The following is a 10,437-nucleotide window of genomic DNA, read 5'->3' as shown; positions in this document are numbered from 1 at the left end:
GGGATTGAGGGTTGCCAGCCAACTGAGTAGCCCCTGGGAATCTGGGGAGGATAATTGCACTATTTGCCTGGAGACCAACTCCCTTGGTCAGTGGGAGCCAACTCCCTTTTTCTTGTTATGAAAGAATTTCTTTCAATGTGTGGAAATACAGATAATGTTGTACCCTCCTTTAGTGTTGATTTAAAATATCCTGCTTCTCTAGTGACATATGGCTTAGAGTTTAACAGTGCAATCCCATCTTGCACTGGAACAGGCAGGCCAGTGGACCTGCGCTGTCTCCAGCACAAGTTTGGGGCTGGCCGAGGCTCTGCCCAAGGCAAGGGAAAACATTTACCCCAGGGAGATCCACAGTGGGCCCAATGGGTCTATTCGGATCTGTGCCACCTGATGAAGTGGCAGAAAGGAGCAGTCCGGAGCCACTCCCCGCTGCCCAGGAATAGGGGCTAGGGTCTGTCATAACTGCTGGATCCTGGCCTGGCCTCCTGCTCACTGCCCACCTGCCCACAGGCCTGCCTACCACCCACCCTTCCCTGCCCCAAAACACCTCCCTCACCCTCTGTCCACCTCCCGAGCTTGGCCAGCGCAGACCTACTTTCTCCTGTTGCCAATGAGGGTGGATTCAACCTCTGTGGGCACTGCTTACTTCCATGGAGGCGCAAACATGCTTTACAGCACATTCGTGACATTCCCAGGCCAGCGCAAGGGACTTGAATTGGCCAAGCACATCTTTAGGATTGCGCTCTAAGCAGGATGACCAGATACAATGATGCCTACATCTTTAACTGTTGTGTAGAAGAGTGAATTTTGGCAGATGCAGCTCAACAGGGAATGGTTTAAAAAGCTGCCCTGCCAAAATTCCCTCTTCTATACAACCATTAAAGGTACAGGCACTCTGTCCTCCATTGTATCTGGTCACCCTGGCTCTAAGATGTATAGGACCTCTCTCTGAAAATATATACAGTATACCTCTTTAATGGATGCCTTTCCAGATGGTGAGAGACTGCTCTCAGATCTGCTTCTTCTTCTGCTTCCCATTTTAAGCAGTGGCAAAAAAGGGGATGAAGATGCTCCAGCCATGCTGTCTGTGCCGTATTCTAGAATGAAAAGAAATCAAAAGTGCACGTGAGTCTTAATTTTTTACTCATATTTATAGGAACCACAGAATCCTAAAAAAACGTTGTGTGTATATTTGCATATTTGTCTTTTAAACTTATTCAGAGAAATAATTTTATGCTGTTCTATAATTAGCATATTATGTAATTCAAGTATAGTATGCAAAAATTCAAAATATAAGCAGTATAAACAAACACTACTGACTTTTTAAGAGTTCAGAAGAAAATTAAAATACAGGTGGGAGCCTCTTAGCGACCTACTGGCTTACGCCGGGATCGCATATACAATGACCACATATAGTCACGTGGTTGTTGGGGGTGCACACCCCAACCTTCTGAAAGCGAGGGGAGCCCTGCTCCCCTCACCTCTGGAAGTTTGTCTAAGCCTCCCAGAGGCAGCCTATGTCCGAGCGCTACCTCTGCAAGGCTCAGACTGAGGAAAATTGTGCCTCTCGCACAATTTCCGGCTTCCTCCATGAAACCGGAAGTCGCACAAGAGACGTGATTTCCCTCAGTCTGAGTCTTGCAGAGGCAGCGCTCGAATGTGTGCTGCCTCTGGGAGGCTCAGACAACCCTCTGGAGGGGAGGGGAGTGGAGCACCCCCTTCTCTGCAGAGAATTCAGATTGTGTCAAGCGCCACTTGACGACGGGGATCGCAGTCCCATTCCCAGTCGTTAACTGGCCCACGACTGTTCTCTGTAAAACCTGCAATGTGGTTGTCTGTTGCAATGTGTTTTGTCTATTTTACAAGACTAGAGTAGGTTACCCTAGTGCAGGGGTGTCCAAAGTTTTTGGCAGGAGGGCCACATCAGCTCTCTGACATTGTGTCGGGGGCCGGGGGGGGGGGAAATGATTAATTTACATTTAAAATTTGAATAAATTTACATAAGTTTACTTACATGAATATATTAAAGATGAACTTATATGAATGAATGAAGGTCTTGCAATAACTCAGTGTCTATAAAAGGCCTTGCACAAAGCAAGGCTGGCCTTTCCTTTGCTGCCGCTGCTGTATCACAGATGTGAAAAAGCAAGCAGTGGAGGGAGGCCTCATCCCACAGCTCACATGAGAGGTCAAACAGTCACCCTCATGCTGAGAGCAGTTGCGTTGGGCCAGTGCAGGCTTCAACAAATCTCCAGAGGGCCAGAGGCTCATTGGAGACTGGGGGCTCCCTGAGGGCCGCATTGAGAGGCCTCGAGGGCCACAAGTGGCCCCCGGGCCGGGGTTTGGGCACCCCTGCCCTAGTGCGATAGCCCACTTGGTCCAGCATAAGTCGGCCGTATGCCTAGTTTTAGCATTTTGTGATTGAATCCCTGATATGTACTTACAGATGAAGGGATAGATTTGCGTTTACTTGTGCACTTCCACCTTTTCAGAATATGAACAGTCCCAATGTATATAAAGAGCCCTAAATGAGCTGTCAGGCTTGAAGGTAGCATGATTTAGACATTGTCACACAGGATATTGTAGTCTAGAGGGTTGAGCCTCCATTTGCCTGAAGATAACATCCAAAGGTCGCCAGTTCGAGGCCACCGGCACCGTGCGACCTTGAAGCAGCTGACAAGCTGAGCCGAGCTATTCCATCTGCTCTGAGCGTGGGAGGATGGAGGCCAGAATGTGCGACCAGATCAAGAAAGAAACATCTGAATGTTGTGGTTTCTTGAAAGATAGAAACCTTCTTTCAAATTGTAAAAATCCCTACCGGGATTTAAATTTGCCTGCCTATGTAAACCGCCTTGAATAAAGTCTAAGGAGAAATCTGAGGACCAAGAAAGGCGGTATAGAAATACCTGTATTATTATTATTATTATTATTATTATTATTATTATTATTATTATTATTATTATTATAAAATCCGCCCAAGGCGAGGCTTCTCTTAAGCCAGTCAACTAGAGTTAAGGAGGCAATTGTTCGGATAAACCAGGTTTTGCCTTCCTGGAGGCTATGCAACCTGAGGCCTCCTGCCATTAGCCCAACTGAAGAGAGATAGTAGAACTAAATTCCATTCTCAAAATGCAGTAAACATGGAGGTTGCAGGTGGCACAGAACAGTTGAATTGCTGATTGAAAGTGATAGATAAATTAAACAAATGGAAATGGGAAATATCAATGGCTAAAATCAAGGGGTGCTCCTGGACTCAACTGTGCTCCTAGGGGTGTTGGCAGGTGCTGTGATCAAGGGTACCTTTGTCCAGCTTCAGTTGGTGGATCAGTTATAGCTTGTCTTGAAGAAAGCCAATCTGGCTGTTATAATCCATGGTTTAGTCACATCACCTCTACCTGTGCTGCCACCAGTAGAGGCGAGGGAGATGGTGACAAGAAATAGGGCCTTCTCGGTGATGGCACCCCATCTGTGGAATTTCCTTCCTCTGGAATTGAGAACAGCTCCCTCTTTGGAGTCATTTTAGTGGGGTCTCAAGTCCTTTTTATTTAGGGAAGCTTTTAAATGCTGATATTCAGGGCCTAGCACTTTTTATGAAACATCTTTTAATCTGTGATCCAATTGCGTTTTATAGTTTTTGTGGTTTTAATTGTTTTAATGTTTTTAGCACTGTTTTTAGCTTATTGAAATATTGTTGTAAGCTGCCTTGAGGTCCCTTAAGCGGGATGGGAAGGCAAGGTAGAAATCTCTTAAATAAATAAATCTCATTTGAACCACTGCAACACATTCTACTTGTGATTGCCACTAATGGCTCTAAGAACTGCAACTGGAACAGGAAACAGCAGCTAGGGGGTTCTGTTGAGTATCTGCAATTCCTGTTACACCAGTACAAACTGTATTGGATACCAGTATGTTTTCAGGTCCAATTCAAGGTACTAGTCATTATCTTCAAAGGTCTATATGGCTTGGGACCAGTACTATATGTGCTTGAAGGTGTATCTTTTCTTGAATCTTTGGTCTTCATATGAAGGCATATTCTTCTTCCCATCACCATCTGAGATACAGTTGATGGGACAGGGCCTTCTCAATGGACACCCACAGCTTGTGGAATTCCTTTCCCTAGGAGGCCTGACTAGTCTCAACAGTGCCAATGATAGACTTTAATATTGTTCTTGGGTGTGCTGTCTGTTGCATTAGTTTCATATTGTATTATGATATTGTAAACAGCTTTGGTGGTCCTTACAAATTTTTTAAATTAATGCTAATCGGATCCTTCACCCTGCCTTTCTATAACAGCTTAGGCTGTCAATTTGCCACTTGAGAGAAGGAACAAGCCACTCTATGTCTAGAATGGTGATTTATAACATAATTGGCCCAAAAAGCATTGAAGGGCTTGAGACATCAACACCTGGGAGACAGGCTAATAAAAACTTTTTACACAGTATTTGCTGCATCTGTGGCTGCTTAGAATTGGTGGACAGCAGGTTCTTGAAGGCCCCTGGCTACAGCCTGGAGGGTAGAGGTGGAGCTAAAGGGATTTCAATACTAAAGGCAAGGGTGGGGTTTAGATACACCTGTATGAATAGAGTTCACAAGTTTGTACAGTGACAGCTACTTTAGTCCTTTGCTGTCTTAGATGTTTTCTAGGGTGGGCTCATCAACATGTTCCGAAAGTGCTGGAGGTAAGTGGTTCTTGGAATTCTTATAGTAGCAGCTGGGATTCAAGAAATTGTTCTGATGAGGAAGAAGAGCTCTCCAGTTTCTCTCTGAGATCTGGATTTTTAAGGGCAATTGGAAATGTCTATTTAGAAGCTATAATGTATGATTCTCTTTCAGTTGATTTTTGTGGTGGGTGACTCCTCTAGATTTGCTGGGTGGGCTGTTCCTGGCCTGAAGTAAACTGGTGAAGGGAAGGTGAAGGAGAAATCCTTGGTGAGGAGCAAGGGGATTGAGGGTTGCCAGTCAACTGAGTTGCCCCTGGGAAGGTCTGAAAGGATAATTACACCCTTTTGCCTGGAGACTGACTCCCTTGGTCATTTTTTTTCTCGTTATGCAAGAATTTCTCTCAACGTGTGGAAATATAGATAATGTTGTGTTGTCCTTTAGTGTTGATTCAAAGTGCCTTGCTTCTCTGGCGACATACGGCTTAGAGTTTTAAGATGTATAGGACCTATTTCTAAAAAATATATAAAGTATACCTTCTTTATGGTGCCCTTTTCAGATAGTGAGAGACTGCTCTCAGGCATGTTTCTTCTTCTGCTTCCCATTTTAAGTAGTGGCAAAAAAGGGAATGAAGGTATTGCAGCCCGTGCTGTCTATCTCATGTGCTAGAGCGCATGTAGGATTTGCATGACCAGCAGTGCAGGTTTCAACTTGCATGGCTTTGTAGGATGTCTTCGGCATCCCTGTAAAAAAAAAAATGTAGGGTGCAATCCTAACCCCTTATGTCAGTACTTTCCAGCACTGACAGAAGGGCAATGCAGCTCTGAGATAAGGGAACAAACATTCCCTTGCTTTGAGGAGGCCTCTGTGACACCCAGCTGCAGGATGCAGCACATGTCCCATTAGCACCGCTATACCAGTGCTGGAAAGCACTGACATAAGGGGCTAGGATTGCGCCCGTAGTGTGTGAAAGGCAAGTTTATCCTACTGTTGCCAAAATAACCCCAAGACAAACGCCCTGGCAAAATGGCAGATGTGTTTCAATGTAAGTGAAAGGTAATGCACGTTGGGGCAAAAAAAAAAAAAAATCAAAACTTTACATGTAGGCTAATAGGTTCTGAGCTGTCTGTGACAGATCAAGAGAGAGATCTTGGAGTGGTGGTGGACAGCTTGATGAAAGTGTTGACCCAATGTGCTGCGGCTGTGAAGAAGGCCAATTCTATGCTTGGGATCATTAGAAAAGGTATTGAGAACAAAATGGCTAATATTATAATGCCGCTGTACAAATCGATGGTCAGGCCACACCTGGAGTATTGTGTCCAGTTCTGTTCCTCACATCTCAAAAGGGACATAGTGGAAATGGCACCCAATTGTTCTTTTGTTTTTCAAACTTTCACTTAGAGCCAAATGTTAATGCATGCAAGACTAGGTCAGAAAGGCACCCCCAAAGGCCAAATCTGATGGAGAGCTACATGCTAATTGAGGCCCTGCCTTCAAGTCAAGGTATAAAAGAAGAGGCACCCATCTTTGTAGAAACTGCTTTACTGATAAGTTAGAAGTGCTACACAAACTTTAAATAGCAGTTCAGAAGTTTACCTTCACCTCTTATTGTTGCAGTTGTGGGGGGGGGGGGAGTGCGTGTGTGCATAGCTCCCAGTCACCTCCCTGCTTTCTGCTTGTGATCTGCACCGATCAGCAGCTGGTCAGGCTCATAAAGCTGCTTTAAAGGGTTTTTGCAGGTTGCAAAATGTGATAAGGTGCAGCAGCAAACAGTGAGGCGATTGGGAGCTACCTGCATGCGTGTGCGAACACACACACCCATTTGTGGTGGGAAGAGACAGAGGGTTGCCAATTGCCTCACTGCTTGCGGGGGGGGGGGGATAGTGTGTTGATCCCCATTAGTTCCTTCTAAGATTGTGGCCTGATATAGGCCAATTAATGTTAGGAGAAAGCATGGCTTGAGTGGTACGCCCAAGATACAAAAAGCCTGAAGGTGGCACATACCATAAAAAGGTTGGCCACCATTGTACTAATGAATAGCTGTGTTTGGATAGCTAAAGTTAATTGGAGAAGGTGACTGAAGCTTTGGGGTGGGGGGAAAAGGAACTGTTAGGATCAAAAAAGGTGGAGGGGGGGAAAGAATACCAATGCTATTCTGCTGGAGTTTGAGTACAAAGTCCTTTTGAGCAGCCAAGGGCAGGGTTGCAAGGACTGGGGAAGAAACCTCAGAAACATGTTGCGACCATCTTTTTTGTGGGGGGAAAAATGACTCCAAGATGGAGGAGATAGAAATCTCCCAGATGCAGCTTTGCTAGGGAGAGTGAGATCTCCCTCCAAAATGGAGGAGAAAGAAGCTCCGAAGACACAGAGAAAGGACACTCCCAGAAGGCTTTAAGGAGTGACCAATTTCAGCTTCTAGAGCAGAACCTGATTATAGAGCTTTTTACAAAGGAAGTTGAGCTTCTCTTTTGCTACGCAGCATGAGCTTCCTGCCCATCCAGGAGGCACATGACAGGCTGACTGGTTCCCCAATCAGTGAGGTTCCTGCAGGACCATAGGTATAGCCAGGTGAGTCCAGAAATCTAAAATGGAGTTAAACCAACATGGGGTTAGTCTGAACTGCACACATATTGGGAAATTGAGGCTGTTCATAACAGCCTCCCTATGGGTGTTGAAGGCAGTGGTTCTCAAACTTTTCCAGCTCACGCCTCCCCTGATCCTTGTAGCCATTGGCCACGGCTCCCCATTACAACACCTCACCTCAGTTACCCCCAAAATGGGGATGAAGGTGTTATAATTATACACTAGAAACTAAAAAAAAAAAGCTGCCAGCACTCTGAGGCTGCAATCCTAACCACACTTACCTGAGGGTAAGCCCCATTGAACAAAATAGGACATACTTCTGAGTAGACCTGCTTAGGATTGTGCCCTGAGTTTGTTAGCAGCACACCTGGAGGGTTTTGGAAAGGGGGGGGGGAGTGATGAATTTGCTGGGGGAGGGGAAGACTTTGTTTTGTATGTATCTGCTAATTGCAAACTGATGCAAACAGAGACCCAGAGACTGTTTGGCTGCAATCCTAACCTCACTTTCCTGGGAGTAAGTCCCATTGAACACAAAAGGATTTACTTCTGAGTAGATCTAGCTAGGATTGTGCCTTTTGTCTTACAATAGCAGCCAACATTTAGCAGCCAACAACAGTCAACCCCTGCTAACTGGTAAGAGGCACTTTTTCAAGTGGGTTCTCCTCTTTTATTTAGCAGGGGGAGAGTAACTGGCCCACCTCCCCCCAGCAGTGTTTTTTTTCAGTGGCTGTCTGCTGATGTTGCATCTTTTTAGATTGTGAGCCCTTTTGAGACAGGGAGCCGTTAGTTGTTTAATTTTTTTCTGTAAACCGCTTTGGGAACTTTTTGTTGAAAAGCGGTACTGTTAATAATAATAAATAATAACAACAACAACAACATGGGAAGTACCCCCCCAAGGAGGCATTAAGGAAAAAGGAGATGGCTGAAAAGGAATGGGTATTTTTATTTTTTAATCGATATTTGGAGACAAAGCCATCAAGAGTGGTTTTTCTCTTTTTTGAAGGGGGAGGAAAAAGAGAAAGGTGAAGATCCTTGGTTAACCTGACACAGACCCCAAGCCTATGTGGGTCTACTCAGAAGTAAGTCTCATTTGAGTCAATGGGGCTTACTCCCAGGAAAGCATTAAATGATGTATCAGATATTTTCCCACCCTGCCTCCAGACTTGTAGGTAGCATGATGCAGTCACAGTCACATGGGGTATTCTGGTCATAGAATTCCACCTGCACCTCCAGGAAAGCAAGGCAAGGCTTCTCTTAAACTAGTCAGCTAGAGTTAAGGAGACAGTTACTCTGATGAACCAAGTTTTACCTTCCTGAATTCTGTGAAACCTGAGATCTCTTATCATTAGCCCAACTGAAGAGGGATAGTAGAACTCAATTCCATTCTCAAAATGCAGCAAACATCGAAGTTTGCAGGTGGCACAGAACAGTTGAATTGCCCACTGAAAATTATGGCTAAATTAAACAAATGGGAAATATGAATGGTTAAAATCATGTGTTTTTGTTTTGCACCTTCCTTTTCTGCACCTTCCTAGAAAATGCCATGTCATGGTTTGATTACGGTTTCTGGATGTAGGGGAATTATTCTGGCTTCCCTTTTCTCTTTTACAAGAAAATGAGCATTTTGTGACTTGCCTATTGTGTATTATCCCCTGTTTGGGAAGAGCTGGGGAGGGTGCTGATCTATGGTGGCTCTCCTATTTGTCAGGGAGTCCCAGAAAGTAGTGTTAGGGGATTGTGCTTGACCTTTGGTATATGCCAGGGATGGCCCAATTATAGCTCATGTGCCACATGTGGTTTTTTGACATATAATGTGTGGCTGACCTCCTTTTTGCATCACAATTAATATAAAGGGTAAATTTAAAAAAAAATTCAAGCTTTATAGTCATTCGGTCAGTAAGACCTTTATTGACATAAAATAGAGAGAAACAAAATTTAATTATTTACCGGGATAAACTGAGACTCAACTGGATTAAAATGTAAGTTTAAGGAGTAAATATATTGAAGAATGTCAATGCTTCTTAAATACTGAAGCTCTTAAATATTGAAGCTCTCAAACATCTCTCTAGCCGTTCTCAAACATCTGAATTTTAATGTATGTGGCTTTTACGTTAAGCAAGTTTGGCCACCAAGGGCTTTCCTCAGCCTCGGAATGCCTTAAAAGGCATAAAAAATATCTTCCGGTATCCCAAGGGAAATCAGAAGTAGCATTCTTTTTGGCTCCAACAGCCATTCTGAAGCCGGCAGAAGCAGCAGGCAGGCAGACTTGCACTGCCTTTCTGGGCTTCAGAAAGCCCTCTGGAGGGGATTGGCGCACAGCTCTGGTCATTTCAGAGGGCTTAAGGGGGTGAAGATCACAGATTTAATCTTCTGTATCAGCAAGGGTTCCGAGAATGGATCCCCCACAGATACCGAGGCCCCGCTTCTGTACTGATGCCACCTGGCTCTACCTTCCGTTTTCATCTGGTATCAGGAAGCTATGGACTGGTGCTCTGTAGCTATAAGTGGCTGGAGGTGGGTAAACAAATTGAAACTTAATCCAGGTGAAATATAGGTGTGTTTGTCAGTAGGAAAGTGGATTATGGAGTGAATTTACAATCTGTCCTGGATAGGGTTTCATTCCCTTTAAAGGATTAGGTTTGCAGTCAGGGGGTGCTCCTGGACTCAGCTGTGCTCCTGGAGGTGTTGGTTGGTGTTGTGGCCAAGGGTACATTGTACAGCTTCAGTTGGTGCATCAGCCATAGCCTGTCACGAGGATATTGTTAAACAACTTTTTTCCTTTAATTTAAATGGCCCTTCTAATTGCATGGAGATAAAACCATGGGTAATTAGGTTATAACTGTGGAAGATTTATCTTCTCTTGAATCTTTGCTTTTCACATGAAACTGTGCTCCCCTTTCCATCACCATACAGTTAATGGGATGTGGCCCATTTTTTAATGGCCACCCACAACTTGAGGAATTCCTTTCCCTAGGAGGCCTGTCTAGTCTCAACACTGCCCATTGCTGAACACTGATATTTTTGGGGGGTGTACTCTCTGTTGTGTCAGTTCCATAGTGTATACTGTATGATATACTGTGGCTTGGTCCTTACAAATCTTTTAAATAAACGCTAAACTGATCCTTCATCTTGTCTTCCTGCAGTGTTTCTTTCTTGGGCATAACCATTGTGCTTTACATTTCTGCTCTGAAATTTTGG

The sequence above is a fragment of the Tiliqua scincoides genome, chromosome 5, assembly GCF_035046505.1.
Source record: "Tiliqua scincoides isolate rTilSci1 chromosome 5, rTilSci1.hap2, whole genome shotgun sequence".
Lineage (NCBI taxonomy): Eukaryota > Metazoa > Chordata > Lepidosauria > Squamata > Scincidae > Tiliqua > Tiliqua scincoides.
The sequence above is the reverse complement of the archived record's forward strand: the minus strand, read 5'-3'. Positions refer to the sequence as shown.